Genomic DNA, 14,301 nt, shown 5'->3' with positions numbered 1-14,301 from the left:
ATCAATCATCAGTGCATTGCTCTTGTTCTTTGCTTATTGCTTTGTTAACTGCTCGGTTCACTACTCTTGGATACTCTGCTCACTCTGCTCGGTATACTCCCCCTGTATACTACACTCCTTTTGTTTGATACTATACTTGATGCTTTGAATACTATACTCCCACTCACTTTTCTCGGTATAATCCCTATGTATACTACACTCATTTTGATTGATACTATACTTTGATGCTTTGAATACTATATCACTCCCCCTTTTTGACAAACATCAAAATTCAGTTACTATTCGGTGGTGGCAACTGGTCAAAAATGGATTTGAATTTTGTCCATGCTTCGGTGAGAGTGACAGAGAGGGCATCCTTTACACTGTCCATTAAAGAATTATGCACTTGAATATCAGCCAATAATGATATTAGGCCATCTAAAGTGCTTCCCCCTTATGTAGTAGATAAGTATGTGGCTCGGTTGATCTATTCTTGGACGGATGAAAGATGAGGAAGGAATAATGTCTGAAGTGTCATTATGTCCATCCTGATCTTGTGTTCTTCATTTCTTAGGTCCAATTATTGAGCCATGAGCTATTGTAACTTTGTATAGAAATTCTGAACTGAATTGGGCTCTGTGGTCAACTTATTTGAGAGATCGGTGATCTCTTTCTCAATTACTTCAGTTTTATTTTTTATGTCTTTAATGAATAAAGAAAATGTACAAAGTTTCTGAAATAAATAAAGAATGTGCTTGAGTTGAGGGTATAACTCAGCAATAAATTTGACAAGTTTAACTTTGCCAAAAGCTATAGCATTTTGTACCTCTTCTATCATTTTAGCAGTGAGCTCCGTGTCTTTTAGTTTGCTCAAATATTCGGATGCATCTACTCTAGATATCTTGGTTAGGAGTTCATCCAATTGAATCTGGATGGCTGCATCTTTGGTTATTGTAGCTTCAGGTAGCATATCTGTTAAGAGTGCTTTCACCTTCTGAAGTACTTTATTTTTCTTTTGAATAGCCATTTGTTTTTCCTGTTCGGCCTTTGCTTTGCATAGTTCACCGAAATCAATGAGTGCTTGCCCCTTTAATTTGGATATATCAATATTGGGCAACACTACTGGTTTTGACAAATCTAATTTGAAACTATTCTTTTTCATCTTCTTTTCTTTTCCTTTCACCGATTGAACTAAGACAATGGCTTGTGAGGTTTGATGACCCTCGGTAGGTTGCTCAGTAGAGGCAACACTTTGGTTGGTTTCTTTAGCCTCTGTAGTGTCCTTTGGTGTCTTGATACTTGGTGTCTCGGTTGCAACATTTGCAGTCCTAGAAGGGACTTGATAGGTCTGTTCTTGAGTAGTACCTTCTCCTGTTGTAGACTTGTGACCTTCAGTGCCTTGATCTGTATCCTGAGGGGCTTCGGTTGAGACAAGTTGATTGACTGGTGGATAAGGCTAAACTTGTTCCAAGACTAATTCACTGGATACAAGTTTGGCATATGCATTGCCTTCTATCATTTCCTATTCAGGTGCCTCTGTATCCATGATATCTTTGTCTATTTGAATGGTGTTAGCAGGTTCTTGCTCAGTAACATCAGGATCTTGCTCGGTGACATCAACTATTTCAACTTCAGCTTGCTCACCGGCATCCTTGTTTCAAAAGATTTCCTGCCACTTTTCTTTTGTCTCATTTTCCACTTCAATATACAGACCATTCATCAGTTTCAAGGCTTTTTGTTTCATGAGGAACTTTGTGTGGTAGGTTGTCAGATGTTCTTTTATTTCAACTACCAATATGTCTGGAAAGAGATGTACCAGACTTGTTTCTCTGATCTATTTCTCTGAGTCCAAGGCATATTGCCACCTATTATCAATATGTGCATATAATTCTTTTGGAAGAGAATTAGAGACTTCCAATGGGACCAATCGAAATTTTAGAAGTGTTCAGATGGCAGCTTCTTCTATTTGTCTCTTTTCATCATCATTTCTAGATTCATACTTAACATATCTGAATCCTCCAAATCCACCATATTCCTTCAGATTAGTACAAAATAACACTATGTACATTTACCTTCTTGCTCTTGACAATCTGAAATTTGCTTGCATCCTCAGATTTAGTGTCACTAGACTCTTTTGCCAAAATGAGTCTCCGAGTAGATTTCTTGTAAGTTTTTGTTACCCTGGGAACAGTAATACTCTTTGTTTTCTTACACGGTGAAGTTGCAGATGTTGTTGTGTTAGGTCACTTTGCTGGAGGAGTTGGTGAGGCCTTTGATGAATCCTGTTTCTTTCTTTTCAACACTCTTCCCTTAGGCAATTTGGTGCTTAGTGTTATAGCTACCTCTTGGGCTTCAGATTCCTCTTCGGTAATGGCTATAGTGCCTTTGACAGGTGTGGAGGAAGAATCTTCTCCAAATTTCTCCGATAATGCCTTTATCATCTTTGTTGTGTTAGGTCACTTTGCTGGAGGAGTTGGTGAGGCCTTTGATGAATACTGTTTCTTTCTTTTCAACAATCTTCCCTTAGGTAATTTGGTGCTCAGTGTTATAGCTACCTCTTGGGCTTCAGATTCCTCTTCAGTAATGGCTATAGTGCCTTTGACATGTGTGGAGGAAGAATCTTCTCCGAATTTCTCCGATAATGCCTTTATCATCTTTGTAGCTTTGGGTACTACAATGCTCATTTTTACTTTTTCTTTCACTTCTTCATAGGTTCCATACCTCATCTCGGTAGCATGCCTTGGTAATGTAAGATATGCATCTATTTGTTGTTGTGTGATGTCAAAATCAATCTCGTAACCCATAGGTGGCAATGATTGAGTTCTTGGTTCCACAGCATTCACATAACAGTAATCAGTGTCTACTTCAAAACATATGTCATCTTTGTATTTCTCCACTAGCTTGGGTGGAATCCAGTACCTGTTATGCATTTTCTCTTGAAACTTACTGAAGTAATCATCCATAATATCAATAAAATTATCACCTAGCTTCTTGATGAAGTCATTGATCTGATGGGTGATTGGTCAGTGTAGTTCCCATACAACTTTACTGACTGATGGAAAGAATTTTTCAAAATAGAAAAACATGCATACAAGTAGTGATCCAAACTTTAGTGTATTAGCCAAGTTGTTCTTCTTCGGCTTCCTGATGGTGTTCAGATTCTCAAACAGGTTTTTCAGCAACACCTAACATAGATCAATTTTCATGCCTTTCTTCACAAGTTTATATGCTAAGTCTACTGCTGCACAAGGTACACTGTTTGCCCTTGCCGATTGGAAGAAACAGTAACCTATTACTCTAATGGCAAATTTTAGTTCTGCATCAGTGACATTGTTCAATTTTAGTCCTCTGCAATCTGATTCTACTCTGGTTAGACTGATCAATTCCTTCTGTAATATCATTTTCTGAGCTCGGGGATGATCATAAATAGGGTAACCAGTGATCAAATGAATGATTTCCTTGGTAATCTTAAATGGTTGCTCTTCTAGCCACAAGAAGTCATCATGAACTCTACTCAGAACAAACTTGACCCACTGGGGTTTGAACACACGAGGATAAGTTAGGGCTTTCGTTAATCCCTTGATCTTAATGTGCTCATACTTGCTATCCATTTTACCATCGGTGCACAATTCATCATATGTGTCTTTGATTTCAACGTGACCGAGTTCTTCAACATGACATTTGGTGAAGAATCTCACATCCTCGACTAATAACACTTTATCTGGGTTGATTGAAAATGTGGTTTTGTCATCCGGTTCAGATGCAACTTTGGGAGTTAAAGAGTATTTTATTGAGGGCTTTTCAACATTCTTAACAACAATGGGATCTTGGATCTTAGGTGCCATTTGTAGATTTCAGATAAAAACTAACAAAAGACCCTTAGGGTTTGAGGATTTTCAAACGGTAGACGCTTCACACTTAGCAGATAATAACAACTTGATAAGATCGGTAAACCAGCTTAACAATTCGTTGAGATTGATGTAAATACCTTTGAATTGTGCTTTGTAGGAGGTTTGATCACCTTTGATTTGCTTTGCTCTGCTCTCTCGAAAACTTGGTGAGTGAAAAATGACCACGTAAATGCTTTAAGTACACAATATACCTTATCGGGCTCCGTGCAGGTTAGGTCAAAAACATTAAATGCACTCGATTCCACTAAACTTTCTTTCCTTTTTTTTGTGCTTGAACCAAGTAACCAAACTTCCTTCATTTACCGACTTGACAGGCTTCCTGTATTCACCGACTTGACAGGTTTCCTGTATTCACCGACTTGACAAGTTTCTTGTATTCACCGACTTTGATAGAATTTCAAACTTACTACTACATCTTAACTATGCATATTTTGAATTAAGTACATAATAAAGTAGGAACTGTTAAGATTTAACCTTGAGAGAATGCAGTCCCTTCATACCTTTACTGATTAATTTGGAATAGGAGCACCTAACTCGATAGGTAAGGTGCTTTCTTCATTTGACACAATTTCCTTTTTTTTCCAAATCATCTTTAATTTTTCTTTTATTTCCTAAGTGTCTTTTCTAGGTTGATCTATGCAATCTCAAGCCAAGTGTCCCACTTTGTGACAATGAAAACATGCCATACCAGGATTTCTCCATGATCTTCGGTTGTTCATCCCAAACCTTATAAAGCAGTTGGCACTTATATGTCCATATCTTCCACAGCATTCACACCATATCCTTGTATTGTAATCCCATGGTACTGCAGCATATTGTCAGTTAAGATCTTTGTGGGTTCGATAGCTTCCAGTGTTTGCTCGGTGTGCATACCACATATAGTTTGTTTGCTTAAACCAACACTTCTCGGTACTATATCCATATCTATTGCAGTTTTTACAAAACCCTTTGAATTTTTCCTTCTGATAAGTGTTAACAGACTTTGTCCTACATTGATTAGATGTGTGACCATATTTATTGCAATTGTAACAATAACCATTGGACTTAGTGACATTCGGTTGCTTACCTTTTCTGATTTGGCACATGTTGGCAGTGTGACCTTGATTTCCACAGTAGTTGCAAATAGGCTTCTTTCTTTTGATGTTCTTCTTGATTCCATCTTGCTTTGATGATTATCCTCTCTCAGTAGTATGGATTCCCTTCTCAGTAGAGTCTTTTCCTTTGTAACCGAGTCCCACATCTTTGTTGGGTCATATTGTATTCAGTTGCTCATCCAACATCTTTGATGCTTCATAACTCTTCTTCAGTGTTTCTTTGGATTTCTTCTCTATTTCAAGTTAATTGGTCAACCTTGATACCTCAAGTTTCAATGCTTGATTCTCATCATCTTTCAGATTTGCTTCATGATGTGCATAACCTAGTTGATCTGACAGGTTTTGTTGAATTCCAGTCAACCTTGTGATTTCATCATTCTTATCAGATACTAAGGCTTCAAGTTGTTGTTTCTCTCTTTCTAGATCTCTTACTTTATCCTCGATTGTCCTCAATGCATCAAGATTTTCAATCATCTGTGTGCTAAAATGCTCATGTTCTCTTTTCATTGCTTTTAGTTGATCAGCCAGTGCTTTGTTCTTTTCTTTCAATACTCCAATCATTTCTTTAGTCTCTTTAGATATACTATTCTCAGATGATGTCTCAATTTTCTCCACTAGCTCTTGAGAGTCCTGCAAATCATCAGATAATCTTCTTCTCACTTTCAAATATTTTTGCATTTGTCTTTGCATGTCTACAATCACTTGATTAGCATGATCTAGCTCTTCTTGCAGATACACAATCCTCCGAGATTGTTTATAGCCTTCCATTGATAAGATCTTTCTCTTTAGGTAGTTAAACCCTTTTCCAAGATTGAAGCTCTGATACCAATTGTTAGGCCCAATATGGAAAGCTAATGTATTGAGAGGGGAGGGGTGAATCAGTACTTCAAATCCTTTTATTAACAATATCTTTACTATTATGCATAAACCAAAAACTGTTGTAACATAACAAAAAACAAATAAATAACAATCATACATGATTCACTCCATAACACATATATTTTGGTTATGCAGAAACTCTTGGTTAGAGAGAAAAATTGCGGTGGGGATGGCACCCACAACTTCACTACTGCAATAATAAAGGTTGCTCGGTTAGAGCTACATGTTTAGCTATTTCTGATAGCTTACCCTATTAGGAGTATCAAGATCTGTTTGATCTACCTTGCTAAAGGATTTTACAACACCTCATCTAAATGTTGCACTTAGTTAGAGGCTTTACAATTTATAGACTTGATTAGAATCTTTTACCTTGTTAATGGTTTCTCTTACAACTTCAAAATTTTCAATAAAATCTTTACAACTATCTGCAACTTTACATCTGGAATGTTTTAGCAGATTCTATGTGCTCAAAATAAGATTACCTTTCTTATAGCATATCTTGGTAACCCATAAAGTAACTCGGTAAAACCCTTCTGTTTACTTTGTTCTTTGACTGTTCTCTGAAATCCTTCTCGGTGACCTCTATGTGTCTATAACAATCATAACACTTAGTGCTTTCACATGTCTTGCTTCATATATTTCTATATCTTCCTTTCTGTCATACTACATGTATATATCTGATCTCAATCCATGTTGTATAAATAGATCTCTTATGTCAGTGATCCGATTATTGCTTCGATCTTACAAACATGATTTTTTGAATGAATAACCATGCAAAATAATTCATTGGTTAGATGACCTCAAAATCATACACAATCTTTAAGTGCAATTTCGAATGTGATAACGGTTCTATGTTCCTCGATCTTGTAACATGTTTTCATATGTGTGTCTAGGTTCAATAAATCTGGTAACACGTTTCACTTGGTGTATATCAACTCGATGTATCATCTTTGCTACTCGGTAGACATGGAATGATACTCGGTAGATAGCTCAGTGCATACTGGGCTCTGTGACACTTTCTTCTATAACCGACTGGACTGTGCATACCAACTGAATATTTTGGTAGTAGTAACCGACTAGAGTATATAGAATGACTTTGGATATAAAACTAATGGCAACTTGATAAGTAGTAATAGATACCTCCCTAGAACTGGTAAGCTCATTTTTCGCTATGTATATGTTATAGTTCCATGGTAGGGACGGGGTGGGAGAGAGAGAAAAAAGAGAAACAGAGGTCGATTGCCCTCTGGGGCGTATAGAATTCATGGTGGCGAAAGGGGAAGAATGAACATCTACAACCAAGGCATGGGGGCAACATTAAAAGACTTCTGATGACCTAGGTATGGCAAAGCACGGGTAGTTGTGAAATACAATGGATAGCTCAAGCAATGGATGGGACGCAAGCAATTTCTCATATATGCAAATCAATGAATGAAGGTGAAGATTCAGCTACCTCGAATGGTGAAGATTCTACCCAAGAAATTCCATAAATTATGCAAATATTATGCAAATCCAAAATTCCTCATGCAAATCTGAAGATTCAATGAATGAAGGTGAAGGTTCAGAAATTCCTCCTATTATGCAAATCTGAAATGAAGTTGAAGATTCTACCTCAAATGGTGAGTGTGTCATTTGATCTTGCCAGGGGTTGAGCTCGATGCGGAAGCCTACGCGGGATTGAAAATATCACAAATGACTTGCCCTCTTTTTTTTTAAAGTATAATGCCCATTGTCATCGCAATTGCGACGAATACGGGAACTTTTTTGAAAAAAAATAAATAAATTTCATTGCTAATGTCTTCTCTGTCGAAACCAATTGTGAAATTATCGTCGAAATTTTGACGAATTCGTGTATTTCTTTTTAAAAAAATCAAATTTGGTCACAATATACCTTCTCCATTGGAAACCTCTATCGGAATTATAGACCAAATGTATTAGTGTTTGGGATCTTCATTTAATGTCCACCGACTCATCACCAAGCTCATTGAAGCACACTTCACCAAACACTGCGTGCATGACACATGTGTTCTATGTGTCATCGTCGTCGACATACACCTCTACTTAGGCCATTGTGTCGGTTTATGCTTAGCTACCGATCAACATACTACTAGTGTTCATCTACCTATTCATCTTACCTTGCTAATTATACACTAATTGGTCACCAATCTTGCTACTCATAGCATGTACCAAGAATGAGTCATCATGCTCATCTCCATCCGATAAGAGCTCTTCACTTTTCACTTTGTCAGCTTTACTGGTGGACATCTATACCAGTAATATCTCATGCTTGTATACTGGTAACATACCATGCACACCGGTGACACCAAACTCCATCTGCATTCTAGTAACATCCTTGATTACTCCATGCCATCAATCTCCAACTGATGCACTAACCTACATCTACATTTCGGTTGACATCAGCATCCCGGAGTAAATCAATTACTACAGATGCAAACACCTTCCTTCTTCATCAGCTCAATTCTCATCTCACCTGGTTTACCAAAGTGACAAACACATCACAACTCGCTCTTCCTCTTCTATCTTGGTAGCTCATCATGCTTACTCTTGTTGATCCGGTGCACATCTTTGGTTTCACATGTTGGAGGGTTCCTCATGTTCCACTTAGATCATCCAGTATAAGCCTTCAATCACCTGCCTTCAACTTCTCTGACTGTCTTATCTTAGAAGGTTATGATGCATTCCATGCATGTTGAGAGATAAGCTCAGTATGACAACTTACCAGTGGAAGTGGATCCTTGTCACTTGCTGACCAATGACTGGTAGGAACCAGTTGTCGTTACATTGTGCTCAATCTTCTTCAAGTGTTACACCAATATGACTTCCCTATTTGAGAAGACACAACTTCAACCTGACATATGATTCAGTTGATCACACTCACTATTAGTCATTCTTCATCCTGTGATACCATCTTCATCCGGTGGGAGTCCTGTTGTTTCACATCCAAACATCCAATTGCATACCAGTTGTCTGCACATTCTTTATGGATCTTCCTTGCTTTCTTATCGGTCACATGCTTATCGGTTGGCAACCATATACTACCAACACATCACTCACCAGTTAGCATTACCATAATTCCAACTTTCTCCAATACCTATTCACCGGTCAACATCACAACTTATGTCTCCAGCACAAGCCAACACTAACTTGTGTATCAGTGACTCCAAAGACCGGTTGACATCCCATACTTACCAGTGACAGGTTGTACCAGTAACATGCTATACTAGTTGACATCAATTACACCATTACTGGTTGACATCAATGACAACACAATTCCAACACAAAGAAAAATCCAAAAAGCCACAAAAGGTACATAAAAATAAATAAATAAATCCAAAGGCCACAAAGCCCCATTAAACAAAAATAAAAGTAAAAATCCATGTGGATTCCCAAGTTTCTTATAGAAGTATTACACCCTATAGAAAAATCAAATTGGCATACAAAATTCCTATTCCAAAATATTCCTTTATTTCTCCACCTAAAAATCCCCCTTATTTCAAATCTATTTTGTGTCCCCATGTCTCAAAATCCATTATCTTAAATCCTTAAAAATTTCCTTCATCCATTTTGGATCCTTATTATCCAAATTTTACATCCTCTCCATCAAAATCTCAAAATCATAAATCCACTTTTCCTCCATCACTCCACCACCCTAAAGGTGTGTGCAAATGTTTATCTTCTCAACATATCCATCTACTCATACACAAATCTTTCAATATCCCATCCATTATCAAACACCTATTTTCCATCCTTTCATTTCCCCCATCCAATGTTTTGCATATATCTGTATCCCCTTCTATATTTGCATCCATTTCATCCCTTTACCATCATTCTACTAATGTCTATGAGAATACATTTAATAGTCATGGTCTATTGTATCACTTCTTCTAGGGATGCTATCCAAGGAACTAGATGCTTGATTCCTTCAGTTATCTCCTATCATACATCCATTAAATTTTTAAAAAGTCATCATGATGAAAAACCTAGAAAACATGCATCATATTTGATATCCAAAAAATGACAAAATAAAAAAAGTAAAGAGAAATAATTCATGCACTAGTGAAAAACACTTATTTTTGCATCTTGGAAAGGAACATAATGAAAAGTTAGCAAACAGGCATCACATGTGATCCATTATTCTCTTACACTCTACACTTGGGGGAAACTTTCATCCATGATACCCTACATTCATCCATTTTTTCCTTTTTTTACCTTTGATATTGACAAGATTAAGGATATCCATAAGAACCATTTATCTTATTTACATCACCTTATCCACACCCTTCAAACCATATCACTTATCTTATACATTTCTTATTTCCATAATCCCTTACCACATTTTATCTCTCTTACCCTACCCATATCCTATCTCCATCCTATCCAAAACCATCCTTTGATCTTGATCAAAACCTAGGGGTGTATACTTTCAAAACATGCTTTCAAAAAACTGTTGACATGTCCATTTTTTTCAACACATTATATTTCATGCACCACACCATTACCTATATAGTATTGTTGGTAAACAGATTTGTCACTGCAGTCGTTTACCTGAAACTGACCCTGTTTGCCCGATAAGCAGTGACAAACGTTCCAACAGTTGGAGAGATCGTTCTGTGAAACACGATCTTCCTCTGCATTTGAGAGGGGCAGCTCCCTCATATGATAGGGGTGTTTAGCATTTTCATGTACTTTTAACCTGAAAGTACATAAAGGAGAAAACATAGAACTAAAAGGAAATAAAGATAGAAACCCCAACAATAGACATATGACCATCAATTGAGATTTCCCAACATTAGCAACAAGTTACAAGGGGATTTTATAAGGTAACATGCTTAGCCATGAGATGATGATAAAGAAGAATGAAAAATCTCAACATACGAAGAGATAAGACACTTCAACACATTCAAACTGAGATACAAAAGGTTGCTTGTGCATCATCACATCAATTGTACAGATCACATATGCATAAAAAGACTACCAATTTGACATGCGAGAAATCGGCAATGATAACACATGAATACATTTAGAACATATGAACTAAGATGTATTCTTCGTTGTCCTTTTGGAAGTATATAAGTCCAAAATCCTTTCTATACATGGTGCAAATCAAAATGTCATTACAAGTTTCTCCTGGAATTCCAGCAGAGTTTTTCCCTCTGTCAAAATCCCCCCCCCCCCCCCCACATCTCACTACAAAAAGCCTTGTATTTATAGGCTTGTAGGATAACTACCTTATAACCAACTTCAATCCCGGGTTGATAACTAACTCTTTTCTACGTAAATTTCAATGAGTTAGTAACCTACACTTTTATGCGTAGACGAAGTCAACTTTCCAACCTCGATTACAATAAGTGACATAAGTCACTTTTTACAAAAGAATTTCAAATCCATTACATTGAAGAAATAACTCGCTGTCGATTTTGCCAGGGTCGATTCCATGTCTTCTTCTAATCTGCGAGTAACTTTCTCATCAACAATTTGGTCTTCAGATATGAGAGATTTGACTACATCTACTAGTCATCATTTCCTCTTGTGAACTCCTTGTATTCCCAAGCAATTTGAAAAAAGTTGGTCTTGTCATGGTCATTCCCTTTAATAACTTTCACAAGAGAAATTGCAGTGATCAATAACAAATTTGCCAAATCATGAATCTCATTGATCATTTATCATGTGTATCTAATTCTTCTTCGAGATGTTATCATTTGTGTAATGTTAATCATAAAATGTGTTGCATGTACCTTCTCCATCAACATGAGGCTCCTTTTCCAGTGTCAGTAATATATTGTTGTTTAACAAAATTACTTCTTATCATTTAAAGTTTTCTCTCACTTTGGCAACTTTATAGCCTTTGATACAACATTATTCTATTTTGCACAATTGTTGAAGGAGACTTAACCAAGTTATCACCAACATTAGTAATAGTACTGGAGGGGAATTGATCATAAATTCTCTTTGCTCTTAAACTGTGATCACCAATGTCGCTAGCTCTATACAACCATATATGATGAAAATACCAATTAATGTGACCCCAATATCTTTCAACTACAATATCTCAGTGGTGAATTTTGTAATCTGTCTTAATCAATTGAAGGACACGACCACCCAAGGGGCATTTTGTGAAACTGTTCAAGTCTTTCTTTATGATTTGACATTTCTATGCATATCAAACCGGACACTTATGATTTGATGGTTGTATACACTCTACAATCATTGTGATCCATGAGAAGTATTCCCTTCACTGCACTGTGCCAAATGGCTCACATGTCTTGTACTCTATGCTTTCACACATTCATGCATGTTGACTGAAGCAAATTTCAAAATTTTGGTACATAAGAGAAAATGATGGTGCAGGTTATGGAATTTAGTCTCTGGCCTACCAATTGCATTTGTTTCAAAAGTTATTAAATTTTGTTCAACAAACCATTTAGTATATCCTTGTAATCATTGCATTCCATGTGGTACTATCACTTTGAGGCGGACTATCAAACAGTTTGCTTGTGTCTCGTCCATGCTTACTAAATTGTTCCGACCACAATATCTGACAAAATACTCCAGCTTCCATTAAACTTTGATGGATATCCATATCCTACGCCAAAACTCTCATTTTGGCATAGGCAGGGAGAATATTGATTTTATGTGCCTAAAGCCCTATCAACACAACCATTTTTTTGCATATCCTGCAATCGTGGCATTCCACAAGGCCACATTCCTTTGAGGTATTTTGTGAAACAGTTCTCGTGCCTTGTATATACTTCCACTTCCTGCGTGCATGTCTACCAGAGCAGTAGCAACTAAAACATGTAACAAATTTCATCTAACCTTTATGCTTCGATAGATGTCATCTCTCTGGGGTGTTGTTATTAAATACATTGTAGCTCGGCCCAAAGGAGAGGTGTCACTCACCTGAGTTGATGAGATCATGTCTTATGCGATGACGTTCTCTCTCCGGATGGATCAGATCATGCGCTCTGGAGAGAAGGAAGGGGTAGACTAACAGAGACTGCGCACAAAGCACGACACTCACATAGATCTGATCTGTAAAGTGTAAAGTTCACTATAGGATAGATCTAAGTTGAGTCCGTATCACAATGGAGCAGTTGGTTATTATTCCCAGCTACCTCATTATTTCCTCCAGTGGCATCACTACTATCATAAGTTATACGACCCCCCTTGTGCACAACGAGCAATCATTGTATCAGATGAGGCTGCTTTTCTTTGATGCGCTCTATCAAATTTTTTGAACATCTAAATAGATGTCCACACCCTATACTGGAGCTTCCATTTTAGCACAAGCTGGCATAATGCTGATAAAGGTTGTAGAGTTTGGATTTAAACTTGGACATTGCATTTGCTTGAACGTCTCTGAGGCTCTTTCGACAAACCCATTCTGTGCATATCCTGAGATCATTGTATTTCATGGATGACATCGTTTAAGGTATTCTGCTAAACAATGAACAGGTGGCACAAAAGTTTTAATGGGTGTCAATACCCCATTCAAAGTCCATTTTGTGGATATCCTGCAATTATCGCATTTCATGAGACCACATTTCTGCAATATAAGTTGTGCTAGGAAATACGTTTCAAAGAAGAGCATTTTGTCGAATAGTTCACATGCCATGTCTGTGCTTCAACGGTTGAGAGATTAGTTAACATCATATCCTACAACCATCGTATTTCCAATTTGCATCATGAGCTTGGTTGAGGGCAATATCATCACCGCATGTCATGAGACCGCATCTCTGGGATTAACGCCTGCCAAAGAGATGTTTCTTTGCAGAATTCTATCAAACTGTTTACCTACTGGAATCAACGCTGCCAAAGTCTCCATGCATTGTCAAACGTATATTCCATGAGACCTCATTACTTTGAGGAATTCTGTCAAACTATTCACGTGCGTTGTCTTTTGATAGATGTAATACTCCAATTCATTTTTTTGGAAAGCATGAAACCGTCACATTCCTTAAGACCACACTGCTGGAAGCGAGGCATGTCAGTAGAGAACATTTTTGAAGAGTTCAGTCATGTGTGTTGCTTATCACTTGATTCACATTCCTTGGAGGAATTATGTCGAACAGTTCCCATGCATTGTCTGTGCATCCATAACCTGCAGTATACGTGGTATTCTTGTCAAGCATCTCATGGATATTGTGTATTCTTCCTCATTCTGCAACATTCAAACATGTTACGTATATTGGCTATCAGAGTTATCGTGACTACAACATCTGATGCTCTCTCTCTTCTTCAATTCATTGATGAACACTCATAACCTGTTCTTTGAATCCTTCTTTTATTTATTTTTTTTCTTTAATATTTTCCCTTTCTTTGATAAAATCAATAAGAGGTTAAGAATGCTCAAAAATTGAGCATTTCTAACCTTCTTGACAAAGTGGGGCCCGAAAGGTTAAGAAATGGGGTTAGAA

This window comes from Cryptomeria japonica, chromosome 10 (assembly GCF_030272615.1).
Source record: "Cryptomeria japonica chromosome 10, Sugi_1.0, whole genome shotgun sequence".
Classification (NCBI taxonomy): domain Eukaryota; kingdom Viridiplantae; phylum Streptophyta; class Pinopsida; order Cupressales; family Cupressaceae; genus Cryptomeria; species Cryptomeria japonica.
This window is presented reverse-complemented; position numbering follows the sequence as displayed.